At 36.5% G+C, this 27883-nt stretch overlaps 1 long non-coding RNA gene across 2 annotated transcripts; it reads right to left on the reverse strand.

The window, feature by feature from the left end:
* Positions 1-216: 216 nt before the first annotated feature.
* On the reverse strand, positions 217-27445 carry LOC128851328 (uncharacterized). 2 transcript variants are annotated; one of them, XR_008448671.1, is made up of 6 exons: positions 27233-27445; positions 7965-8103; positions 6640-6769; positions 6247-6336; positions 4646-4772; positions 217-3821 (listed from the first exon to the last, which is right to left on the reverse strand). It is a non-coding gene; the product is annotated as an uncharacterized LOC128851328 (long non-coding RNA). The 2 variants fall into 2 exon arrangements; XR_008448670.1 differs by lacking the exon at positions 27233-27445 and having other exon boundaries at positions 7965-9331.
* Positions 27446-27883: the final 438 nt, after the last annotated feature.

Raw genomic sequence — 27883 nt, forward strand, 5'->3', positions numbered from 1 at the left:
TGACAGCAACTTAATGAAAGAGAACGTTAAAAATTGACTTAATTATCTTGTTAGTTCTTGATGACTTACTATCCTGTTATTCATGCAAATAATGTACCTGTACTTATTCAGTCTTGTAAATTTCCTCATCGCAGTACCTGATACGTGTTTTGGAGATAATTTTTCTTTTTTTTTTTTTTTTTAATACAGTAATATCTAATCAATTACTAGGACTAACATCTAAGCAAGCAAAATGGTAGACCTTAACAAAAAAATATCTTTTCCTTTGGACTCTTCAGATATCTCAGAACTTCCCTTTTTTAACTTTTGTGTTTCCTATCCTTGTGGACCAAAATAAAATATAATTTTAATAGTTGTTTTCGTTAATATCCTATTAACACAAATGTAACTCATTTACTGAATCTCAATAAACAACGGCAGAACAGAATATAATCATGGAAATACCCAAGACCTCCTTCAGATATGCTTAAAAGCAATAAAGATTTCATTGCTCATTTAGCTTTCCTCAGTATTCCCTTGTGTCATTTCAGTTTTTAGCAGCCTTATTTATATTACAGTACAAGTACAGAGAATTGATAATAGGTAAAAAGATTTCAGATAAAATATCTGTCATTTGTGATTGTAGATCAAGGAATTAGATAATGAAAAATGCTATTTATACATTACTTTATTCATTATATAATTTAGAAATTAACTATCTGATTTCATTACCATAAAATAATCTCAAAGACTTAAGTGGCTGTATAACAAAGCTTTAAATATCGGGAAGAATAAAAGCACTGGATTGTGCTACTGTGTTTAAATCTGATGTTCTTCAGTCTACCAGTGATAAAGCAACCAATTTGAATCTCAGAAGTTTTCTAGTGTGAGATTTATATATAACTTAACATTCACACTGATATGAATATTATGGTTGCTTCCTGGTGAGTTACTGCTATGATTTTTTTTGACTGAAGAAAGACCAGGTGTTTTTATTCATCTTTACACTTTTATTTCTGCCCAGTATTATTTGTTTTTATTGAAGGTAATACTTGGTATTACTCTAGGGCCTGGAATTTCTAAAGCACTGTGCAAATACTTAGTACATCACTGTGAGATAGATCAATAGTATTATCATCATTTTTCAAGACAACAGACTGAGAAATAAATGTTTCAATTCAGGTTTGGGGTTTATCTCTTTCAAGTCTTAATAAAAATAAGCCATATTTGTCCATGGTCAATTTTAAAAGTAACTGAGTGTGGATCCTGAATGCCAGTGTTCAAGACGGTAATTCTCAGTAAATGGGCAACAGATATTATTGTTCGGCTATCACCATAACTAGTTTGTTTTAACAGGAATATTCCAAGCATCTTTTTAATTTAAATTTGTTGTTCCTATTACTATTGGTTTTGTAGAGTATCTTAATCTAGTTTAATACTCTATTTTGCTATCTTTGTGATTTTAATCAGAGAATTCAGTCATTTTGAAGGTCCTCCTTGTCTTACTATAGATTAGTTTTGTACTGTGCAGGTACAATTCTTTTTTTTTTTTTTTTCTACTTGTACCATGCTGCATTTGCCTTTTTTGCATTCTTTGCATTTTTACAAGTTTTATGTGCCTTGCCATCTGAATTATTCTCCTAGAAGTTCAGATACGAGGTGCAAATTTTCAGAAAATGTTTTGTGTAAGAACTCAGCAAATGCAAAATATTTTCACATTTTTTTACTGTGTTACCAGAACTTAACATCCAAGATCATCTGCGAAGCCTTCTACGGTAGTTTCAGGCTTTTGCCTTTTCAGCTAACAGGTCATAGAATCATAGACTAGTTTGAGTTGGAAAGGACCTTAAAGATCATCTAGTTCCAACACCCCTGCCATGGGCAGGGACACATCCCACTAGATCAGGCTGCCCAAGACCCCATCCAACCTGGCTTTGAACACCTCCAGAGATGGGGCATGCACAGCTTCCCTGGGCAACTTGTTCCGGTGTCTCACCATTCTCATGGTGAAGAAATTCTTCCTTGTGCCTTGTCTAAAATCTGCCTCTCTCCAGTTCATACCCATTGCCCCCAGTCATATTACTACAAGCCTTTGTGAACAGCCCCTCTCCAGCTTTCTTATGGGCCCCTTTCAGATACTAGTAGGTTGCTATAAGACCTCCTTGGAGCCTTCTCTTCTCCAGGCTGAACAAGTCTAGCTCTCTCAATCTATCCTCGTATGGGAGGTGTTCCAGCCCCTGATCATCTTTGTAGCCCTCCTCTGGACCTGTTCCAACAGTTCCATATCCTTCTTCTCCTGAGGAATCCAGAACTCGACACAATACTCCAGATGAGGTCTCACAAGGGAGGAATAGAGGGGCAGAATCACTTCCCCTTGACCTGCTGGCCACTTTTCTTTTGATGCAGCTCAGGATACAGTTGACCTTCTGGGCTGTGAGTGCACACTGCCGGCTCAAGTTAATTTTCTCCTTGACCAGCATCCCCAAGTCCTCTACAGGGCTGCTCTCCCCCACATTATCCTCCATGTGTACTGAAAACGGAGATTGTCCCGATGTGGGTATAGGACCTTGCGCTTGGCCTTGTTGAACCTCATGAGGTTATGCCTCACATTTCTATTTGTATGAATTGTCTATTACTGTTTTTCCTAGTGAATGAATCAACATACATTTGAGACATATCTGACCTATCATTTTCTTTTCTTTCAGAAAATGATATAACTTTCTTGTATGCGAAAGATCTTGCATGATCTAAGAGATGCGTAATGATATCTTAGACAGAGAAGCAAAAAGCTTTGCAATTGATTTAAGTACATATGTGCAAATATTTTTCCAGTATCTACAAAAAAAGGAAGTGAAATCAGAAATACATTTTTCAGTTGATGATCAGGGTTCATGACCAGAAAAAGGAATAAAGGAGAAACAAAAATTGACTTACATATTATTACATCAAAACGCAGTGTTTCTGAGAACAGAGAAAGAAGTGAATAATAATAAAAAAAAAGTAATAAAGGCTGAGCCAAAATGTCTCTTCAAAAGAATAAAGAAGTTTTAGAGGAGGCAGGTTGAATGTACTATTAAAATAGATTTACGAAAAGAAAATCATATTCGACCTCAAATTGTTTTTGAATTGTGTAGAAAAGATGCAGTTTAAGATGGTACTGGTTGCATGATACTTATAAGAGGTGGGGAAATACCTTTAATAAAACTTTAAAAAATATATTTCCTTATTGTAATCTTATCTTTAATCCCAGAACAGAATAGTGTTATTCAGTTACTCAGACATTAGAATTAATAATTTATTCTCTAGCAAGTTGACGGAAAACCTGACATGCCAGAGACCAGGGAAGTGAATTGTTACTAGGGCTTCCAGAAGGATCACCCTACTTTCTTCACTTCATGGGCAAATTTCAGAAATGAAGTATTCTCAGTTGTCAATGGCTGGCATGTCTGGGTCTTCACCAACAAACTGCTGGGAATAGAAGGGATATAAGGCAAAAGTAATATAAGGTTGGATTTTCTTTTAGGATAGCAAACAAACAGGAAACTGTTTCAATATTGCCTTTTTAATAGGAAACCAGGTAGTCTGCAAATATATAAAAGGGAATCATACTTCTGTAAAAGAATGACATAAGGCAATTTTGTATACTAAAACTTCTGCATGTGCCTGTGAATAACACTGAAAAAATATAGAATGAAATAATTAAAAAATTATGGATCAGATATTATCTACACTTAAAAAGCTTATCTCATCTGGAAATAACTTCAGAGTGAATGAGCTTCCAAGTCACTGTAAGCTGACACAAAGTTCTTCACTGGCTCTTTTTCACAAATCCTGGGAAACAGCTGAAGAATAAAAAAAAAAAAAAACAACAAAAATCAACCCATAAAACTATACATGTAAATTTCAGAAGGTTCCAGGCCCAGGGCAATACAACGGAGTTCTTCATTCCAGTATATTTTTATAAAACTTCCCTGAAGGTCAGTGGGTTCAAGGAACATTTTTCTAATATTTGTTTATTTTTTGCATTCAGAGGTTCATGGTCGTACTGGTTTTGTCTGGAATATAATTAATTTTCTTCATAGTAGCTGGTATAGTGCTGTTTGGTTTTGTGCTGGGAACAGTGTTGATAACACACTGATTTTTCTGCTGTTGTTGAACAGTTCTTACACATTATCAAGGACTTTTCTGGTACTTAGGCTGCCCCACCAGCAAGTAGGCTGAGGCTGCACAAGAAGTTGAGGGGGGGGTGTCACAGCTGGGACAGCTAATCCAACCTGAACGAAAGGACATCCTACTCTGTATGACAACGTGCTCAGCAATAAAATCTGGAGGAAGTGGTAGGAAGGAGGTGTGTGGGGTATTTATAGTTATGTCATTTATCTTCCTCAGTAACTATGATGCATGATAGAGCCCTGCTTTCCTGGGGATGATTGAATGCCTGTCTCACCGTGGGAAGCAGTGAATGAATCCCTTGTTTTGCTTTGATTGTATGTACAGCTTTTGCTTTACCAATTAAAATGTCTTTATCCCAACCTATGAGTTTTCTGATTTTTATCCCTCCAAATCTCTTCCCCAGCCCATCGTGAGGGGAGTCAGCAAACAGCTGTGTGGGTCTCAGCTGCTTACTGGAGTTAAACCACAACAAAGGTTCATGTAATTCACGTACATCATCAATATTAATGCCCATCAAACCTATGCAAGGTTAGTTTTCTGCTGTTCCTTTTGGTCTGAAGCCACCTTCAATCCTATTCCGTTCAGCATCAAATTAACCAAGTAATGTATTTTAATGTAGCCTGGAAAGAGGAGAGGGAAAAAAAATTGGTATGAGTAATGCTAGGGACATACCCAGGTGTTCTACTGCTTGGTGTTAACAGATGGAAAAGTAGGGGATGGAAAAAAACTTCCTTTCACTGATTTTTTTTTTTTTTTTTTAGAAAGGAAACAGGACTTTGATTGAATATTTTTAATGATAAATTGGATATTCAAAAAAATAAACAGAATCATTCCGCAACAAAATATTAAAATGAGGTTTTATAAAAGTAAATTAAACTTAATTATCAACATTTTCCTATCTAAACAATTACGACCCCAAAGCCTTCTAAGTGAAAAAGTCAAAAAGGAAAGCAAAAGAACTCTAATGACACAAAATGTATTCTTACTGCAAATTACCTGATTTGGAAGAGGTAACATCTATTTTAAATGTTTTTTCAATAAAATACTTCAGAAAATTGCTTTTGAATTGCTGTGACAGGTGATATAAATAAACAATTTCTTCAGCAATGGCATTTTTAGTATGTGAAATGGCATATGTAAGAGATATTTGCCTGACAGCACTATGGTAAATTACCTGATCCAAGTAACAGCGTGGGGCACCTCTAGGATTAATTGAAAATCATTCATTTATTTATTGAGTTGGGTTTAAGTATTTGAATTTACATGATATTTTAATGTTATATTTCTCTAAGTGATACTGTAACTACATGGTAATAAGTTGTGGAGGTTATTTTGTCTGAAGGGTACAATGTTGGCATGGGGACCTTGCTTTTAATTGCTATGCTCCCTAAAGAGCCTGTAAAGCTCTTATTTTTTGCACAGCTGTTGTAGCATTGAAAATGTTCAAGTGTCTCTTAAAGGCTTTGCATGGAATTGTCAGTGTACACCACAAAACTAAAGCCAGTACAGCTACAAAAACTTATATTTACTTATGCATGGGAACAGATACATACACAAATACAAATATGACAGTAAAGCCACTTCGGTAGCAAATATCTTGGAAAAGGCATATACATAAATATGACATTACTTCATTCAACAATATAAATCATATACTTATAGTAAAGACACAGAAAAAGTATACAATGCCAACAGGCCCTGACACTTGGAATGCTGAGAATTTTATAGGACATGCAGATATAAATATGTAGTAACATGGGGAGGTCTGGGCAGTTTTAGAATGTGTCTCACTACTTAATCATAGTAAAAGAAGCTGGGGTTGTAGTAAGAGCATCACTTAATTGTAACATAAATTTGAGCTTCTGTAAAATAAGGACAGTCTCACCTTAGTCCTTCTATCTCTAGCATGGTATTTATCATATTCCTGTGTCTGAGCACCAGCAATTTATGCATTTTCTCGGATCAAGGAATTGATACCTCTCTGAATTAATAATTTAACTTCTTGATCTGGCTTGTCACATGTACAACTGCTTATATAGATGCAACAGCTATCTAGGTTCAAAATCACTCCTTGCAAAAGCAGCACATACTTACTGCAACAAGAACAGGGTAAGGAATTTCAACATGAGATGCAGCACAGCCTAACTGGAATGCCAAATCTGATTAGATGATAGTTAAGAATCCCTGTAATATCAAACATAGATTAGAATCAATGAAATCATGCAATCATTTATGTTTGAGCTATGAACTGATAGTGATGTTGCAAAGCATTTGTTGTGCTGTTATGGATGAAATAAGTATGAAGAGCGGATATATAATTCAAATGTAATAACTTGGAATTCTGGAAGATACAGGCAGGAATAACTCAAAGTTATGGCACCACATGGCTTCAGAGTATAGTTGTAAGCATTAGCAGTGTCCATAATATTCCCATGAAAATAACGTGCCCACCAATTTGTTTCAAATGCTAAAGTACAACATACTTACTCAAAAGTGTTCAGTCCGTAAGAGCCAAAATTAAAATTCAGGAGACTTTGAACATCAGATCTGTCCTCAGGCCTTTAGAACAGTCAATTCATTAAAGCAAACATATGCAGAGATGAACTTTAATATAGGGCTATAAAATTCAAGAAAACAAAACCATTAAACAGATCACGCAGGGTGGTGTTTTGTACCACTGTGTCTTCTAAGTAAGTAATTTGTTCTGTAAATGTAAATACGTGCAGGTAGTATGGAAGAAACAATGAATGTGGTTCTGTACAAACTAATATAGGGATCTTCAGCCTTATGGTTCTTGAAAGTGTAAGGACATTGTGGCATACGTGAACCTAACCCCCCTGAAGTGTCACATGGCAAAACACTGAGTAGTAACAAAGAACTTTATTAGGTGAGAAGATCACTTCCTATTAAAAAATGTTATCTTTAAGATACTTTTTATCCAGCACAATTCTGTACTACCTCTATACATCTATGCATATATTCTAAATACCCAAATGTACACCAGACTACCCACAAGTTAAGTACCAATAAAGTTTAAAAAACAGAAATATCTGAAACCATGAGTAGAGACATACATTTGAATTATTTATCCATATTTTATTCTCGTCTTCCAATTTTAAATTATTTTCTTCCTTTCATTTCCCTGTATATTGCTAAAAGCACTCTCTTCTGTCGAAACAGCAATACCATGAAAATTGTATTAATACTATGAAAAAAGAGGTCATGGTTAAAAAGCTTTACTATCTGTGTATGCAAAACCCTACTATAGGCAGTAAAATAGCCCATGAAAAATACTGAAGAAGCTAAAATAGATGAAAAAAATATGTAAGGCACACCTAGTATTTGAAAGTCCTGAAACACAGCAAAGGAAGAGGACTACTACAGTAGCAGATAATGACATTGGTCACAGAAAAATGAAGAGAACTCTCAGAATAAACGTTAATATGTCAAAATCATGGCAAACTGTTGGAGGGTTAGGATTAATTTAGTCTATGCTTGATTGGACAGTAAAAGGGTGAAGTAACTTTTAATAAGACATTTGATGTCTCAAGTTTGCACTGCCATAGGTTTCTGAATTCAGTGTTAGATAGTATGAATTATAAACCTAAAGCTGTTGACAATTGTTAAATTCATGTGGACAGCATTTCACACATTATTATCTTGAAAAATGCACTGCAGTATCTCTGTTTGAATGAGAAAATCTTAAGAATGTGGAGATAACAAGGACCACCCACACCACTAAATCCCACCCTGAATAGTTACCACCATGAGGAATCTTTCCTCCAAATGAGTCCATAAACTGTCTGCTTTACCTGGTCTTTCACTTTTAACAAGTTGAACACCCAAAACACAATCGCTGTCACCTAAGTTTAAGCACCAGAAGTTTCAGAATTATATTGTTACACAGGAAAAAAGGCAGGAAATCTTAAGTATTCTCCATATCACAGTTTTCTGAAATATAAAGGAATAAAGTTAGAAGAAAATTTGCATATATTCTATATATAATACCATCCGTGATATCCTTTCAGTAAATTATAAACTATAAACTAAGCTAAACTAAGCTAAACTAAACTAAACTAAACTAAAATAAAATAAAATCTGATATTAAATACAGTCAAAACTCAAAGTGAACTTGGGTATCGTGAGCTTCGTAGATTGTGTCACATGCATACACTAAAATGCATTTGACATCTCTCTTATGAAACCAATAAATTGACATTATATAAATATCTGAACTGAGTATCTTTATCTTTCAAGAAATCTTTTTAGATTGCCATGCCTGATTCCTTTAGCAGCAAAAACAATTATGAAAGTCTAATACTAGAGACATACTCTTCCCACCAACCATAGTATGTTACTCTGCTTTCATGCAAGTTCTGTGATCAGTTTTTCTAAGTTTTGTCTTACATTTAAAATATGATACAGATTGGTAACTTATACTATCTGTTGAAGTTCCCATGGTACTGTAGAACATCAGTATAGAAATTTCATATGCTTTAAGCTGGAATTTTAAATTTACAGATCTAGATACTATTTTAGGGAATCTGGAGGTGTGACCAAATACAGATTTTTCTTCAGTGACAGAGGAGATTCATTTTATTGTGTGTAAACCATGACAAATTCCCTTGGCATACTTTTGCCTGGAAAGTAGACAAAAAGATCAATAATTTTTCATTAACTTTTTTTTTTTTTTACTTCAGGATTCTTCAAGTTAAAATAAAATGCCTTTTAAATATTTCAGTCAATAAAAATAGCTAAATAGCTCTTTTCATTGTTTTGCAGCATTTAGTTCAGAGAACATTCATGTTAGCTCACTTGAGCTGAAAAAAATTTGTGAAAGAAATAAGCACTGATGTTTACCAACATTTACAAACACTGAAATGCTTGTCAAAACTGCTGCTAATTAGAGCCACAAGATGCAACTAACATAGTCTGCTTTGTTTTTTCTTTTATCTTTTTTCTTTTTTCTTTTTTTTTCCTTTTTGCATAATTGCCACACAGCTAAGAATTCTGTGAACAAATTAGAAGATAACAAAAGAGCAGCTAAGTTACGAGATTTGTGCAGGCAACAGTAACTACTGTTTTAGAGAACTGAAGTTTATAGGATAATCCCATACCAACTAGGTTTCACTTCATAAAAGTGACAATATTGTACATCAGCTCTGGCATGCAGTGAGGGAAAGTTCAGTTGCCTCAGGTGTCCTAGAGGTTGTTCATCATTTAGATGACTCCGGAGGTTGGTTGATTCACTATTCACTCTCCAAAGACCTTCAAGAACTTGTTCGTTCAGGGAAAAATCAACCTCTATTAAATTTTATGAAAGCAAAATCAGTGCGGATGGGCAGATTGAAGATTTAAAAATTAACATTTATCAAGTACATGTTATAAAGAAATCAGATTTCAGAAAAGCCTCCCTCTGCATCTTACCAAGTAAGTGTAATAAACTTTCTTTTATTATGGCCTTGAGAGAAAATATTTCAGTAATGAAAATTCACAATTTGTGTCTTTTACAGTGCCTTAAGGACATGTACAGTGCTGTTAAGATTGCAAGTCCCCATCCGTAGGGTTTGGATATCATTATTCTTGATTTATATGTACCATATATTAATGCTGACTGGATCTTCAGAGACATTCTTTCATATAGCTGGAATAGCAGCAATGGTGACTGCTAGGACTAAGCACTAGACTGATGTGGACAGGGGGTGGTTCTTAGAGCCAAGGAAGCCTGTGGAAAAGCAAAGGGACCCACCAGGACCCAGCAGCTCTTGTGAATGAGGCTGACATGGCTTGGGCATTGCCAAGAGTGGATGATTTAAATAGCTCTAGGGAGCACCAGTTACCAGAGTGGGCAAACAGGGCATGACACATCAGCCAGTGTGGTGTGGCAGTTTGTGTGGCAGTTCACATGGAAGGATGCACAGGAAGGGTTCTACAAATGGCTTGTGGGCCTACAGCCCAGGTCTAGGTCTCTCTCAAAACAGTGGACGCACACCTCAGAGCTAAAACTAGTGTTCCTAAAGACAAAACCCATGAGATGTCTGACACATCAACTCAGATATAACTCATAAAAAAGGAGACTTTTGTGCGGGTGGTAGATTGCAACAAATGCCCAGATGCTTCTCCTGGAGTAAAGGTGAGTACCTGCAAAAGATGTTCGCAGGTTAATAATCTATTATGTCAGGTGGCTAAACTGCAAGAAATTGTTAAAAGGCTTCACAGTAGTAAGGGGGTCGAAACAGAGACAGATAGGTTGTTTCAGAACCGTGCTCCTGCAGCAGGCACTACTGAGAACGAGGCACTTTGGACCCTGGTGATCTGCAAAAGCAAGGCTCCGTTTCAGTCTCCATGCTCAACTATCACAACGAGAAACGGATATGTCAGCCTGACAGAGCCATGGGAGGCATACTGCCTTCAGGGAGCTAAGATCTGAGATGTTGCTTAGAGGGTGTAACAACTTATGAGGAGCACAGAGCACTGTTATTATTTCATGTGGGCACAAATGACACAAGGGGCCAAAGCTGAAGCAGAATCAAGGAAAACTATATATCCCTGGGGGTCTCAGTGAAAGATATGGGTGCCCAAGTTATCTTTTCCTCCATTTTACTACTTGGAGGGAAGGAGGCACCAGAAATAGGTCTATGACACATATCAACTCCTGGTTATGTGGCTGGGGCCATCAGGAAGGTTTTGGCTTTTTATGACAATGGGACATCCTTCCATGACTATAACCTGTTAGGGAGAGATGTGATCCACTTTTCTAGAAAGGGCAAGGGAATCTAGCAGTAGGCTGGTTGATTTGGTAGGGCAAGCTTTAATTTAAAGATTTGGAGTGAGGTCCAAAATGGCAATGCTCATGTCATCCCATCCAACTGGGAAACAAGACAGTCCAACCGGGGCAGTGGAAAACATCTCTTACCTGCTTCCAACAATAAGAACCAGAACAGAAACCATTCAAGGGCATGTGTGGCTATGGTGAATCCTTCTCCATCCCTCAAGGGGAACCTGCATGCCGAAGGACTTCTCTGAAATGTTTGTACACCAATGAATCCAGCTTAGGGAACAAACACGAAGAACTAGAGATCTGTTTGTGGTCGCAGGGCTCCAACCCCAGTGAGATCACAAAAATATGATGGGACAGCTCGTGTGAGTGTGACTGGGACACTGTCAGCTAAGTGCTTTTTAGAAAAGACAGGACAGCAAGGCAAGGCGGGGGAGGGGTTTGCTGTTTATACAAGGCAGCAACTGGGAGGTATCAAGCTCAGCCTAAGGTGGAAGAGGAATGAGTAGAGAGCTAATGGGTAAGAATCTGGGGGCAGGCTAAATTTGGGGACACTACTGTGGATGTCTGCTACAGGCTACCTGATCAGGAAGAGGTTGACAAGGCTTTCCAAAGGCAACTGGAATCACCATCATGATGGCAGGCCTTGGTAATAAGGGCAATAAGCAGGATAAAAAAAACGGACTTCAGGAGATTTAATTTTACCCTCTTCAAAGACTTACTTGGAGGAATCTCAGGTATAGGGCTCTAGAAGGCAGAGGGGTCCAACAGAACTGGCCAGTATTCAAGTAATTCTTTCTTCAACCTAAAGACTGGTGCATCACTAGGAGTAAGAAATCGAGCAAAGAAGACTGGAGGTCTGCATGGATGAGTAAGCAGATTCTGGAAAAACTCAGCTGGAAGAAAAAAGTTTATAGAGGGTGAAAAAGGGACTGGCCTCTTGAAAGGAATGGGAGAATGTTGTCAAAGTATGTAGGGATGCAATGAGGAAGACTAAAGTCCACTTGAAATTAAATCTGGCCAAGGATGCCAAGGAGGGGTTCTTCAAGTGCTTTAGTAGAAGACTAGGGAAAATGTGAGCCCAGTGCTGAATGAGGTGAGATGGCAAATCTCAAAAGGCTGTGATCAGCAGTGTAGAGTCTTGATGGAATCCTGTGGCCAATGGTGTTCCCCAGGGATTGGTACTTAACACAGTCTTGTTCTACATATTCATCAATGACCTTGATGGGGAGACAGTGTATCCTCTTCAAGTTTGCTGATGACACAAAGTTGGGAGGAGTATTTGATACACCAGAAGGCTGTGCTGCCATTCACAAACTGAAACACAGGAGGTTCAACCTGAATATGAGGAAAAATATTTTTACTGTGAAAGTGACAGTGCACTGGAACAGACTGCCCAGAGAGATGCTTGAGCCTCTGTTTCTGGCTTTCTCTGTTTTCTCTGTTTCATATGTTGAATATGCCTGAACACATTCATCTGCAACCTGTTCTAGGTGAGCCTACTTTAGCATGGAGGTTGGACTAGATGGTTTCTAGAAGTCCCTTCCAACCTGTACCACTCCGTGACTCTGTGAACAGCATTACATACATTTTCACTTTTCCAGGCATTCCTACCAATTAAAAACTTCAGCCAATTAATGAAACAGAGAAGCGGAGAAAGAAATGAAGACTGCGTGGCAGAGACCTTCTGCATCTGTTGATTGTTGAGGCAGATGTGTTTACTAACTCAAGTGTAGTTAATAGAGGAGATGAACCTCAAATATTTGGCAAAAGAAAAAAAAGATAAATTTGCTACTCTAAAATTGTATTAATGGTTAGAAGTAGACAAACTCAGTTGCAGAAGTGCTTTAATCTTCTCAGGCTATTTGTAGCAGCCTTTACAGACAGTTAGCATGACATACATTTCATTACTTTCCTCATCTTCAAGGATGCAAAAAACTTCCTGGTTCCCTTCCAATCCCCTAGAAGTGACACTTGCTCTATGAATCACTAAGCTAATAAAAGGCTTCTGCCTTGACCTGGAAAATATTGCCTTTATCCAACATTGTCTGATATGATCTCTGTCCACAAGTGACATATGATCTGAGCAGAGCCCTATCTGAATAGAGATTGGACATGCAAAATCCACCTTCTGTGTTGAGCTTCCAGAAAACCCATCTTCTCTCTGCACCCTCAGCAAGTTTGCAGATGACACTAAGCTGTGTGGAAGTGTAGATCTTCTTGAGGGTAAGGAGGCTCTGCAAAGGGATCTAAACAGGCTGGACCGCTGGGCCGAGGCCAACGGCATGAGGTTTAACAAGGCCGAATGCCGGGTCCTGCACTTGGGGCACAACAACCCTATGCAGTGCTACAGACTGGAGGAAGAGTGGCTGGAGGGCTGTACAGAGAAGGACCTGGGGGTGCTGGTTGACAGCCAACTGAACATGAGCCAGCAGTGTGCCCAGGTGGCCAAGAAGGCCAATGGCATCTTGGCTTGTGTCAGAAACGGTGTGACCAGCAGGTCCAGGGAGGTTATTCTCCCTCTGTACTCAGCACTGGTGAGACCACACCTCGAGTACTGTGTTCAGTTCTGGGCCCCTCACCACAAGAAGGGTGTTGAAGCTCTAAAGTGTGTCCAGAGAAGAGCAATGAAGCTGGTGAGGGAGCTGGAGAACAAGTCTTATAAGGAGCGACTGAGAGAGCTGGGGTTGTTTAGCCTTGAGAAGAGGAGGCTGAGGGGAGACCTTATTACTCTCTACAACTACCTGAAAGGAGGTTGTGGAGAGGAGGGAGCTGGCCTCTTCTCCCAATTGACGGAGGACAGGACAAGGGGGAATGGCCTGAAGCTCCACCAGGGGAAGTTCAGGCTGGATATCAGGTTTACTGTTGTTATCCTCAGCTATGAAGTAGATTTCTAGCATATGATATTAGCCATCCTATCTGCTTCCATTCCTTTGAGCTAAACTTATATTGTTTTGTAGGCTCCCATTCCTCACATAGTAAAAAGGAAAATATCCTCTAAGTGCTTTTTATAAGACCACTACTAGAATATGGATTAATTTTCTGCAATTCCAAAATCTTCTAGTCCTTGGTTGGAACCTTCATGTCATGAAAATACTGACGTTTGTTGTCAGAGGTTCATATAATTCTTTCAGAATCTGAATTCAATTAAAGTAGAAAATACTTTTCTACCTAATATTCTTTCCATCTTTATTGCATGTCCAATCTTTGCTTTTCCTATGGCAGGTCCATATTGTTGGACTCAACAAACATTTTTTCAATTAAATACTTTTTTCAATCATTTCCTTATGCTTCATTCATTCATTTTTTTTGCTGCAGTGAGGAGCAATAGTGAATGTCCCCATCTCAGACAAGAAAATGGTTTTGCAAAGATTTCTTTCAAACTGTATTGTAATTAAACTATTTTTTTTCCAGGGGTACACTGCAAAAAGGTAGAAGAAATGGTTCTATGCACAAGACAAAAAAAAAAAAAGTAATCTAAGTTCCTTACATATATGTAATTCCTTTAAGATCAATGAGAACACTGTGTTCATAAGCACTACATGAGTGGATCTTTAAAGCACATTGAGGAGGAGGCTGTGCAGTCATTTAAAATTCAAATAAAGCTTCATCTTGGCTATTAGTCAAGATCAGGCATCTTGGAAGTGTTCCAGTTCCACAAAGTAACCCTTGTGAAAGTCCTTTAAAACATCTCTGTCTTAGAAAAGATCCAAACAAGCGATGCTTTGATCCATAAATCATCAGAGAAAGTGAGGAATGGCAAGCTTAACTTTATATTTAACAATAGTCTCTGATCTGAAAAATCATGTTGGGGTGAATTCAAAAGAAGTCTATTCTATCTCAGAATATGGCCCTTTGAAATATCTATTTTAACATCTAAACAAAAAAAAAGATTTAAAATAGACACAAACATAAATATTAAACTATTATAAAAAATGAAAAATTACTTTTGTTCATTTCCCAGAATTATCTTAAAGTGCTTCTAAAATTCAAGTACATTTTAATTGTGAACAATTTCCCCTGCAAATAAAAATTAAGACTACAGTGTGTAACACATTTGCTAGTTTTGTAAAAGATCAGTTAATTGCATGCACTAGTGCTATGGTGTAAGCGAGGTGAAAGAATGTCCTCTTATGCTTTGTACCTGTATTCTTTTCCTACAGGTCTCCTCTTCAGAGAGGAAGCTTCTATAAGAACTGATCCTTTTTTCCTCCACATTCGTGGATGCTACTGAGAAATGCACACAGCTGTGACTTTGCTCCTCGCTGTGGTTATGTCAGTCTGCTGTTTGTTTTTTTTTCACAATGTTCCAAAAAACACGACAGGACCTGTTGCAATGTATTTCTTCCCAAAGTACCGCGAAACTGAAATTCTCTTGCCTCCGGCCTTAACTGCAAATTGATCACCTGACTGTGAATCCTAATTCCCCTCTCTTCATTAAAAATAATGACCCAGAATTTTTACTGTGCTATTACTTAAGATGGTAGCACAGAGGAAATGCTGTTGGATAAATAAGCAGAGTCTGACAGTTCAGAGGTCAGAAGTCAGTTAAGAGCTCTGCAGATATTACACGTGTGATATACAGTTTGTCCTGTGACATAGTGCATGTATTTTTCCAACTATTCAAAGGTTTTTTCATTGAGAAAGGAAGATGGAGGGACAGCATGTCATGCACCAGAATAACCTACTTAGCCAAAACTATGTTTTTCTCTCTACATGGGAAGTTCTTGCTAGGCAGATGGGAAGAAGTGACTCACAGGTTGTGTGAATTGCCATGGTATTTTAGATATAGGGTGTGGAGAAGCCACTCTCCTCTTTCACAGGAGCAATGTCCTGAGTATTATCAAACATCATATAGTCTCTAAAACCACATGAGAATTCAGTTTACTGAACAATTTACTAATCCAGAAAGTCCATTAAACCATATATGAAATAATCCTGCTGAGAAAGTAGCGTGCATTTAGTGTCTTCTATTAATAATAATCCTTTTCATGCTGGGTAGCTGAGGAAAGGATAGTAATTTCTCAGCTAAATGGCATAAGTTTGTGATACGCATTTTCTTCCAAAATCTATTATACTTAGATAAATGTACTTTTTTAATTGCATAATATGAGGAAAAATATGGTTAAAGTACAGCCTCAAAACTCTTACATTTAACGTATATTCTAATAAATCTTTTGCAAAGATTTGAAGAACACAAAGAAGTTCATTCCCTGATGTGAATAATAATTTTCTGGACTTTACTGTGGAGAACCTTTTTGTAGCATCTCTCTGTTTAATGACTGAACTGTCAGTCAAGATCTGTCTCCAAGGAACTTTAGAAGCAGACTGAATGTCCAATGTAGAGATGGTCATTCCCATTCAAGCCCTATGTCCTGACTTATTTCCTCTTCAAAGGGAGAATTTGAGTGGTCCTATGGTCTCCCTAAATTCCCTGAAGTAATTTTAGGCCTACTTCAGGAAAAGCATCTAGAAGTGAGTTTTTGTCTCTGACTAATGCTCTTCTGTATAGCAGAGAAAGAATTCAGGAATCTCGGAAAGAGACAAGGAAAGCACCATTTAAGTGTACATAATTTGCAGTGAGTTACTTCATTCTCCTTGCTGTGACTGCTATAGGTAAGGGGATCTCTCTATACTGTAAGACTGGACCTGTGTTCACACAAAAGAATTGTTATCCAGTTTACCAAAATTATTTTGCAGTTTCATAAAGTTTATTCAGAAAACTTGCTTTCAGCTCTGAATGGGTGACAGTTTCACTCCTCATTCCTGCATTAGGCCTCCAAATGTAATAAGAATGCTGAGCTTGCTGATGCTGATGCTGATGATCAGTTGCACATCCAACTGATAATCTCTTTGCAACTTCTTTCCAAACAGATAAGACTGGAAAACATACAGACATAAGTGACTTGGTCCTTTCTGCTTATTAGCAGAGACTGGATTGCAGGCTTTTTTTGCTGATGCTCTGAAGAAGCAGGTTATGAAGCAGCTGTAAATACGATACAATATCACCCCATTGACCTCTAGTCCTCAGGCAAGGCAGCTGGAAAATACTGAAGTCTCCTTGCAGCAGACCATGGAGGTGTCTAGCAGCATACTAAATTAACATGCATGTGTGGACCGATTGCAGCTATTCCTAAACCAATACTTTCAAATTTGTTGAAAAATGTGCAAGCCTGGTTTATATATGACAATAAGATTGCTTTAACTGTATGTTGTACGAACCCATTGCTTTTTAATCTGATAATATCTATTTTTTTCTTTCCAAATAGCTGTTACAAATGTCATTCTGGGAATCATTTGAAGTGGACAACAGAAGCCTCATTTACAATATTCTCTGTACATATATTGAACCCATATGGCTCTGGTGGGGAAAAAAAGGCCAGCAAGCTGTGTGGGGTGCAAAAATGAGTTTTTCCTTTGCATAAAATTGATAGCGCGTTGTACAGATGGTTGCTGTAAAACTGATATAAAGATGCCAAAATATTATTTTAAAGTTTTATTTTTAAGCATTAAACTTGCTATAAATTATAAAGAGCAGGTAATTCAAGAACAAGTTAGAAGTATCATTTAGAAGAAATTCTGACAACTAACTAGTACTGAAATAGCTAGGTGTGGATTTCAATTGCTGCTCAACACCTTGCATACTTTACTGGTCTCAGCTAAAAAAAGAGGAAATAATAACAACAACAACAATAACAATAATATTAATAATAATAATAATACCCCTCCCCCCCAAAAAAACAAAACCAAAACCAACTAAGGATTGTATCTCTAGAGAAATGAAAAAACCTTCAAAAACAAACAACCAGATACAAGCCCCTAGAAAAGCCTCAGAGCCATTTTGTTTCTTGTAGTATGAAGTTTAAGCTGCACAGCTATATGTAGACTTTACATAAAATTCTTTCTTAATTCTTTCAAAGCCACTATACTAATGTCTAATTTTGGAATTGTGTGTACATTTTAAAGCTTGTGTGGCAAAACACCTCTCACAAAGAAAAACTGAGTGAAGTCATTGCATCACTCCTCTACCCATTCTGCACTGAATTTAAGTGTTGCCTAATATCCTACACAAACTGATGGTTCTACTTCACATGGATTTTACAAGTTTTAGGGCATACCTATGGGTATAAGAGTCAAGCGAACTCAAAACTTCAAAGCACAACTTCTTTTAAAGCATTAAATTTCAAATAGTAATTTCTTTCCTGCTCACATTCTTTCATGTCACTCCCAAGTCTGTGTGATTTTCAGGTTCACCCTGACTCCAGTAATCATGAATATGTAAGATAACACTCCAGTTTTAACATCTAGTGAAATCAACAACCTGATAAAGACCCCTAGTAACAAAATACATTTGAATAAAATGTTAAAAAAAAGTTATAGGGCAGCTTCTTGCCTATGTTTTTACTCTGTGGATGAACTATATTGATATTATTTCTGATGGAAACAGAAAGCTAGTTGTTTTTTAAAGTAACTCTGATGAGAGAGACTCCAGTCTTCCAAGTAATCTTTTCCAGCGTCTTGTTTCTAACCTGAATCCTTCTTGATGAAATTTAAGATTATAATTACTTTTCTTCTCCATATCTGCAATGGAGAACAGATTATTTCTAATGAACACTTATAGGAATGAGACAGATGGTATCTTTGTATCTTCTTGTTTTGCATGTTATACTCCTTTCAGGAAAGGAATTAACTGAGATACTTATCTGGAGACAGAAGAGACAGGTTTCTTCCCAGGGAGCAGCTGAATCTGGCAGAGAGCAGGGCTCTTGGAAAATGAGTGTTGTGGCAAGCAGAATAAGGGAGTGAGAAAGTCGTTTGAAAGATGTAGAAGTCAGCAGGTGGAGGACAACCTGAGTTGCTAAGAAGAAACAGAGAGAAGAAACAGGAAATTTTCAGAGGTGCTGTAGAGGAAGCAAAGGGAACTGGGCATGATTTGCCTTAGTCACTGAGTAGGCTGGAGATAAAAGAGCAGTGGGCTGGGAGAGATAGTGCTGCATATAAATCCTTTATATTTCTAAGCTGACTATGTTTAAAAAGCTAGGAATTCTACTTAATAGTTTAATAATCCCTGGATTTTGTAAGCTTAAGAACAATTCATTATTCTTTGGGGGTTTCGTGTAAAGGAAGATGTAGGCACAGAGTCATTCCAAAAGTTTGACTGACTTAGGGTCCTTTCTGAGGAGTTTGTTTAACTTCTACCATATTTGCTGCTGTCTTGTGTTTTTCATAGTAAATCCACCTTTTCCAAAGTGCAACACGTAAAACGGCATACACTATTCCAGCTAAGGATTTACTGATGTGCATAAAGTAGGAGGAAGTGTCAACATGCGAATTATTATACACATGTGAATAATACAATCAATAGTCCATTTGCTTGTTTATAAATTCTTGTGGTATGTTTGTCTTTATTATAAAAGCATAATGTTAATATATAGGAAGTCAGCCATCTGCCCCAAACCCCCAGATCCTTTCTTGGACAATTATCAAGTTATGGATATTTTATATCCTATATTAGCACAGCTAGTTAAATCTGTTCAGGGTAGTATTTTGTACTTCCATCATTTAATCTATTCTATTTCTATATTTCTAATTATTACAGCATCTAGGTAGATAATGATAACCAAGAAATTAATTGAAGGCAAGGCAAACTCCTTTTTGCCAACAGACCAGGTCTACTCCAGGAAAACAAACCAGTCAAGTTTGCATATTATAGTGGTTCTATTACTCTATTTTTGTTTTGCTCATGGGGATGTTGTATGAAATAGCATCTAAGCCAAAACATTTCAATATTGTCTTAAATTTTCTGTTCTTTCCTAAATTTCAGTTTACTAAATGTTACTGGCCAGTTGATGCCAGTGCTATGTGGGCTACCCAGGCACTTTGGAAACTCCTACACTCCAGTTATAGGCTCTTGGCATTTTCAGCCTTGCAGGGTGTTAGTACTCAGATGCTAGCCTCAGTTGTCTGATTCAAAAACCATTCCAAATATACTCCTTTCAGAAAGCAGTTTGCCTAGCCACATATAATTTCTCTTTTCAAGTATTTGGTTATTCCTATCACAGCTCCTAGCCCCAACTCAAAAAAAAATCCTGAAGGAATTTCTGAGAGTGCCCCAATTTGGGAACTTTACACGCAGAGAAACGGTGTAGGCACAGCAAGACTGCTCCTCATATCGTAACAGCGGATGGAGCTCCACTATAAACAATCCCTGTCAAGAAGCACACATGTCCTCTGGCCCACGGACCATGTTTCCTGAGGAAACACATGTTGGACTTCATTGAGATGACGTCTATTTTTATGTTATATTCTACTTTTTCTGCTACTTATCTTCTTTCTCTCTCTGCCTTATTCTTTCCTTAAATCTAGCTCACTTTTTTTTCTTGGCACTGCTGGGTGAATTTGATTGTATCCAATTTCTTGCTGTAAACTGTTTGTTACTTTGACTTGGTTCAAAGTAAAAGATTGTTGCTCTATACCGTTGCTGCTTTGACCAAGCTCAAAGTAAAGAGTTGCCACTCTGCATTCAGAAAACAATATTGGAATTTTGAATACACCCGTGGAGTGATCCTTGTCATTCTGAACTGCCCATACAAATGTGCAAAAGAAGCCTACCCTTTCCCCATCCTGCTGAACAAGTCCTTGAGGTTGGATCATAACAATATTTTTTCCTATTTTTCAAGCTTTTACATGTCGTGTAGCACTATAAACTCAAGATCTGGTCTGCATAGAATTGCTTCATCCTTGCTTCTTAGTTTAAGTGTTACATCTATTAATGTTCTCCTACTCTAAAGCCTGTTATCTAATCAGAAGAAGAAAACAGGTAGGTTTGATATTATTTGTTCTTGACAAACCTACATGGACTCTCATTCATCAACTTGTTTTCACACTGTCCACAAGTAGTTTCAGTTTCTTTTGCTTTTAAAACACCTTTTTTTTTATTTTATTTTTTTTTTATTTGAAGGAATGAAGTCAGACTAACTGCTGTATAATTCTCCAGCTTCTTCTTTTCTCTTGTTTTACATACAGAGTTTTTTCCAAGTCATTTGGTACTGTAGCTATCTTCCAAGAGTTCTCAAAAATAACCCCTAGGAGATTTTTCATTGCATTAGCCAGTATCCTAAGATGAAGTTCATCTGATCACGTTGATTTGACTTATCTAAAAGCTTTGCAACTCATGCCTTTCCTATTCCATGATGCAATTTTCCTCTTTTGTTACTGATATTAATTATGGTAGGCACTTCTTCTTAATGGATGTTTTTACTGGAGGTTGATGCAAAAAAAAAAAGTCACTAAAAGCTTCAGCCTTCTCTGTGTTACCTGTGTATAGCTTTCCTTCTTGATTAGTAGCAGAACAATGCTTTCTTTGGTCTTCCTCTGATACTTAGAAACTGATTTCTTGTCATTCTTACGACTTCTGCTAATTGCATCTCATTTTAGTCTTGACCTTTTAATTTTTCTCTTCTGTGCTGAGGCTTTATTTCTGTCCTTAGTAATTTGACCTAATTTTTAATTTCTAAATGCTTCCTTTTTTATATTTGAGATCAATTAAGAACTTGTAGTTTAACCATGCTGATCTCCTGCTAAACTTTCTATATTATTCTGATTTTAGACTTCTGCTATCAGCATTATTTCTTTGAAGAATTGACAGCTTTTTCTCAAATTCCATTTTTCACTAATCTTACCTACTAAACAGAACTACTCGCTACCAATACTTCTTATTGAAGTTTACCTTTATGAGTAGATCATTCTTCACTATCCAAGGCAACTCAGGAAGATCACTGGGTAACCATTTGTGACCTAATACCATTTACATTATATTTTATTACTTGACAATGAAAATATTGGAAATAATGTTCCTTAAATATCCTGAGTCCATTCAAACTTGATGTTCTTACAATGCTTTTCTTTTTTATTCTAGTTATTTTTTACTGCCATGATTTTATTATCTTTCTATGAAGTATCGAATCTATTAAATAAACTTTTGCTTTTTTTAAAAGCATGTCACCAACTGAGACAAAATGTTCTGTTTCCCAATTTCTGCGTATCCAGCCCTGCTTTGTAAAGGACCTATAATAGGCTCAAAAAGGAATTAAAAACGAGGAAATGCAGGACTTTTTCAACATCTTGTAGTAAGAAGAAATGATCAAGAGAATAGATATGATTTTAGGGTTGTTCTTGCAGATAAGTTCTTTTTCTCTAGATACCTGGCTATCTTGTATGTTCAGACATAACTAAGCCAGAAAATTCTGCTGGAAATTATATAACAAAGACTGTAAAGTATTCTTGTTTCATGTTAGGTGCTTGCTTGACCTGATGGATCTCACAATGACAGAACCTTCTTTGCAATGAAACTGTTGAGAATGTTTCCTTATTCCTGCCCCCAAAAGAAGGCAGGAAATACACTATATTTAAAAGCTGAGGTTATATATAAAATAGAAACTACATTACTTAATATTTTAAATAGTCAAATCAGAACAGTCTTTGACTACAGGCTAGGTTTCTTACTCCCTTTTTTTTGAGTTGGAAGAAACTTTATTCAATTGCTCCTGGTCCCCATAAAGACTTCTGTCCACCCCCAGAGTGGTCTGGCTGTGTCTATTCCCTGTTCCTCACTGTTCTCTCTCTACTTGTGTTGCAAGCCCCCAGCTTTGACTCTCTCACTGCTCATTCTGCACAGCTTGTACACTGGAATCTTCTCCCCTAGACTCAGCTGTTTACCAGGAAATCAGTCTCGGGGTCAATCTGACTTATTTACTTTTGTACAGGATAAAACAGGCAAACTCAGATCAAACCAGTCAAACAATCTGTCACATTTTCCAGGCTCTTTCCATCTCATTTAGAAATTATTGTGTCCCTATCAATACAATATATCCTGGTTCTTGTCTGATTATAAAGTATAAATGTCTACATGATATTTCTTACAAGAGGAGAAAAAAATCTGGAATGAAAACATTCATTTTAGTGGACTCCTCTACATATAAAGAGATTAGGTCCACTTAGAAAATCCTAGGAACTATTAAGTAGTCAAAGTCTTGTACATACTACCTATCTTTGAAAGCAAATGTCTGTGGAAATAAAAACCAAAACACGTGTATATTGAGGATGGTCAGTAGCACAGGAGCTACATTTGTTTGATGTAAGTTCTGAGTCAATGAAAGAAAAGAGGGAAGGGGAAAAAAATATAAATATGTGGGATGGAATTGGGGCTGCATAACTAGTTAAGTGTTTCAGTATAAGGCATGTTGTTCCTCAAGCCCTGGAGACTCAAGGTGAAACCTAAATGCTTGGATATAATGTGACCTTTCTCTGGAAACTAAGGAAATAATCCCTGTGAGGACTGGGCAGCTGTCACCATGGTCTCACCTAGAAAACAGCACAAGCAGGAGTAGAAGTATTTTGTATGTCAGATTTTTACTAAAGCAATGATGGCAGAGGCAGTAACTGGTATCTTCAGCCAGGAAATAGGTGAAAGGAGAGTGTGGTGCTGCTTGGCAATGAGATCTTCAGTTGAGGAAGAAAAGATATCCTTCCAGCAGGAGTTTATTTTTAAAACAGAATTAAAAATGTGAAAAATGGGGATATTTGATCAGGGTACTAGACATACAGTTTCCTAAGGGTCATTTAATGGAGATATGAGAAACCTCAGGTTCTACCGCCTTGATCTACCAAGCTGCTCCATTTATACCAAATTACTTGATAATGCAGGTGTATTCAGGGGGTGGGTGCTGAAAGGGTACAAGGGAGCTGGGGTAAGGACAGACTGAGAGAACTAGTGTCAGCTGCCAAGATTGCACTCAGGAAACCTCATTTATCCATTCTTACTTACATCTAAAATTATTTTGGTATTTCTGACATACATTTCTCTGTTCTGTAAATACAGATAACTTCATGAGACATTTCCATTCACAGGGCTGCAGCAACTGATTGAAGGAAACTTTTCCTCTTTGTTTTTGAGGTCTCAGGGTCTATTCGAAATGACACATCAGAATTATTTTAGCTTTTGTGTCAATCGGAATCAATTATCACCTCTTCCACCTCATTACAGAGCACAGCTCCATATCAAGTATTGCAAACCTTGTTTTTCAGTTGTGTAGGAAAAATAAATTAAGAATTGATTGGCTAATATAATACATGCCTTGAAACATGAAAGCAGCACTGAATGTATTCATATAAAGCTCTCATTTGAAGTTTTTTTTCCTTCAATGGGTCTGATTATCTTATGTTTAATTAATGAGGAATAAGTGACAATTAACAATCAAAACTGTTTATATTTCACAGCACTAAGATAAAGAAATTTCATACCTAAATAAAAATTTTAAACTATTAGTGTTGAGAAAAAAATATTTCAAATAACTGACAATTGGCATGCATCGGTGTTAAAAGGAAAAAAAAACCCTGTAGTATATTCTCATTGATTCATTTATAATTTATAAATTTAGTTTTAAACTGAAAAACAAAAGATAAACTTCTTACTATTTGACACTGAAAACTGTTGTTCCTCACCTTAGTTCTAGTAACTTATTGAGGAATGGTTGCAAACAGTGGATAGAATGAATATTAACTTTACATAAATATTTTAACGTATCTTAAAGCTTAAAATTTTGTAGGTCAGTGGAAAACAAAAAAAAAAAAAAAAACCACTGACATACTAAACACAATACTTTCCTCTTTTCATTGCAATGAGACCCTTCAGTACAAAAAACCTCTGGTCTTTCAATTGTGATATTCTAATCAACAAGGAATTCTAATATATTGCTTCTTGTCCTTGCTAGTTTCGCTCTAGGAAAGTGAAATGTAACGTTTAGTAATGCACAGTGGAGTTAGAAATTGTGTTACATTGTTTTCTTTAGTACTAAAAATAACCTTCTTGACCTTCACCGCATAGCTGTTATGAATTTTAATTTCTTTATTTTCTGGTAGATATCTTTAGCTGATTTTGCAGTTCTAGGAATATGTGATGCAAAATATATTTATAGATATAGAAAACAACTTTGAACAAGAAAACTAAAAACCTTAACAAGAACTTTATCAAATAACTTTGCAGTATATCCTGTTATTCTGAAAACACTTTACAATCACTTTGAGCCTGTTCCTCACAAATTATAACCCCTCCGAAAAAAGATTGGTTAAAGGATACCAGGCTGCTCACTCACTCTTAAGTACTGTCTAAAATTCAGAAGGTTGCGTCTTTTGCTCTTTATTTTCGACGGCTCAATGATATCACAATGAGGTTTGAATTGATTACATTTATCAAAACTAGAGATTACATTGTGTTCAAAAAGGCATTACTGAGGACACGATTCTTTCCTTGTTGCTGATGAAGACAGTCGGATCACAGCAAAACCGGCTGCAGGTTTAGTCAGTATAGCATGTTTGTTACACATATAATAAAGGTGCCTGTAAAGATTTTGTGCTAAGGCAAATTTCATGATAAATCTCCTATGTATACCAGCCCTTGCATGATGGGAGAAATCTAGCTTTACTCTTGCACAGAGTATGAGATTCAATAAATATGGGAGGGGAAGGGGATGGAAGTGAGAGAAAATATGACTCTTCAGCAGCCACTTAATATTTTTCACTCAAAAGAAATGTTGCCATTAAGAAATATGTATTGTGATTAGTAATACTTTTCTAGCTACTTGCAGGTTCATCTTGTGTCCCAATTCTTTTCTAGCAGCTGGGCTCATGGAATTATATCACCTATGATAAACTGTTCCTTTCTGATGCTGAACATTTGTGCATTTTAAATTACACCTGTCTTTACACAAATTAGAAAATACAACCTGGATGACATAAGCTCTAAGGTAGAAAAGAGAGGACTGAAACAATTGTACACGTCATCTAAATGCTTTATTTCCTGCATTTTCTATGTTTGTGTTTTTCATGCTTTTTCTTTTTTTCTGTTCGTATTTCTGACGAAGTTGACATTTTCCATGAGGCAAACTTACTGTGAATGAGTCTGAGAGGGTGTGAAGAGTAACAACTGATAAAAGTCCTGGGTTTTCAACAAAAAGCTGTTGATAGAAAAACCTTGGAAATACCCTGATCTTTTTCTTGGAAAAATAATGTTTGGCGGGGAAGTAAGACAAAATCCGCCTTTGAAATACTGCTTTCACAAAATAAGTTTTTATAAAAGAAGAACTAACATTTAGTGTGATGAGTTATGAGTAATTCCAGCTGAGATGAAAGGTTTCTGTTTTCCCATCATATTCTCAGTTTTGGAGTTTGTTAAATTTATCTGTATTTTAAATAATGCTCACAAAGGTATGTTTGTTTTGAGAACTTTTATATTTGTCTTTGTTTTTTCTTTTGATGAGTAATGATTGCATTGTTGCTCAATCTTTAGTTGTCACTAGAATATGCTTACATTACCATAACTTAAGTATGGAAAAACAAGGTTTTATTCTTACTGAGTTTGATGTTTCATTGATCAAGCTACCTTACCCAACTGCAAATCCTTTGCCAAATTTTATTTATGTGATGCCTGCCTCTTTTCCATGTTGCTGGTGACATAGACTTAAAAATTATGGCTAGCATAATGCTGGAGTAAAGGACAGGACTAACATTTTTTTCTAACAAATTTAACAATTTACTTTATGCTTTTGGTATTTCATAAGCTAAGGAACTATTACAAAATATCTATTAGATGCATATTGGTATCAGCTATGCATTTAGCCCTTGCAGGTGAATCTGAATTATTTGGAAGAAAAAATAATTTTCATGGTCTTGACAAGACTGTTTTTAGACACCAGGAACTTCAGGTATTCATGGCAAATGAAACAGGAACAGAGCAATAAATAATAGAGAAATAAAGGGCTAATACGCTATTGGGATTAAAATAGACTTGATTCCTGGGTCAGATAATTATTGAAATCTCCCAGAGATTTAACAAGGAGAGAGAAAACTGACCATTTAAAATTGCTCAAGTTACCAGCAGCAAAAAAATTAATCAGTAAAGAATACAATAGTTAATAATTTCACTGGAAAATAAAAAGTATGACTATCAACATTTTCCCTCCTAAAATAAAGTTTTTTCATGTTTAGGTATGTATTTTGAGTATTTTTCTACACACTGTTATAAAATTTTAAAGAAAAAAAGATTACATAGAATGAAGAAATAAAAAAAAGGATATTGACAAAATTTGCTTCCTTAAAATACACTGAAACAGCAAGCATTACTATTCTATTATGACAGTAGTTATGATATTATCTTGAGAATCCTATAATATTGATATCTGAAGTACCAAATAGGGGGAAGAGCTGAAAAACAACTTAAAATTGAAATGAAAAGTTAATACTTACTGTCATCTCTGAGTTCTGAGTGATTCAATAATGAAGCTGATCTTTGAGAAAATATTTCTCTTCATTTAGAAAAGTTGCTATGGGAGACCAAGTAGGCTAGAAACACATATACATGTAAAAGCTTAAGTAGTACAATTTTTAAAAATATTTGTTCTAGATAAACTTGGTGGGCTGGCTTTGGCTGGCTTCCAGGTGCCCATCAAGCCATTCTTTTACTACCCATCCATCAGGAGGAGAAGGGGAGAAAATAGCATGAAAAACTCGTAAGTCAAGATAAGAACACCAAATACCATCACAGGCAAAACAGACTCAAATTGAGGAAATTAAATTTACTTTATTACCAATTAATTTTAATAGACAGAAATAAAACACAATTAAAAATATTTTTTCCCTGCCCTTCCCGTCTTCTCAGAATCAATTCCACTCCCAACTCGTCTACATCCTCCTCCTTTTGTGTGTCACAAGGGCATGGGAAATGGGGTTTATGGTCAGTTCACAAAATCTTTTTTCCCAAGCCTTCCTCATCATGTTGTTCTCCTGCTCCAGCAGGCATCTCCACCCATGGGATAGTCTTTCATGACCTGCTCCGTGTGGGTCCTCCCCACAGGCTGTAGTTCTTTATGAACCTCTCCAGCATGGATCCTTTTCGTG

Source organism: Cuculus canorus, chromosome 2 (genome assembly GCF_017976375.1).
Source record: "Cuculus canorus isolate bCucCan1 chromosome 2, bCucCan1.pri, whole genome shotgun sequence".
Classification (NCBI taxonomy): Eukaryota; Metazoa; Chordata; class Aves; order Cuculiformes; family Cuculidae; genus Cuculus; species Cuculus canorus.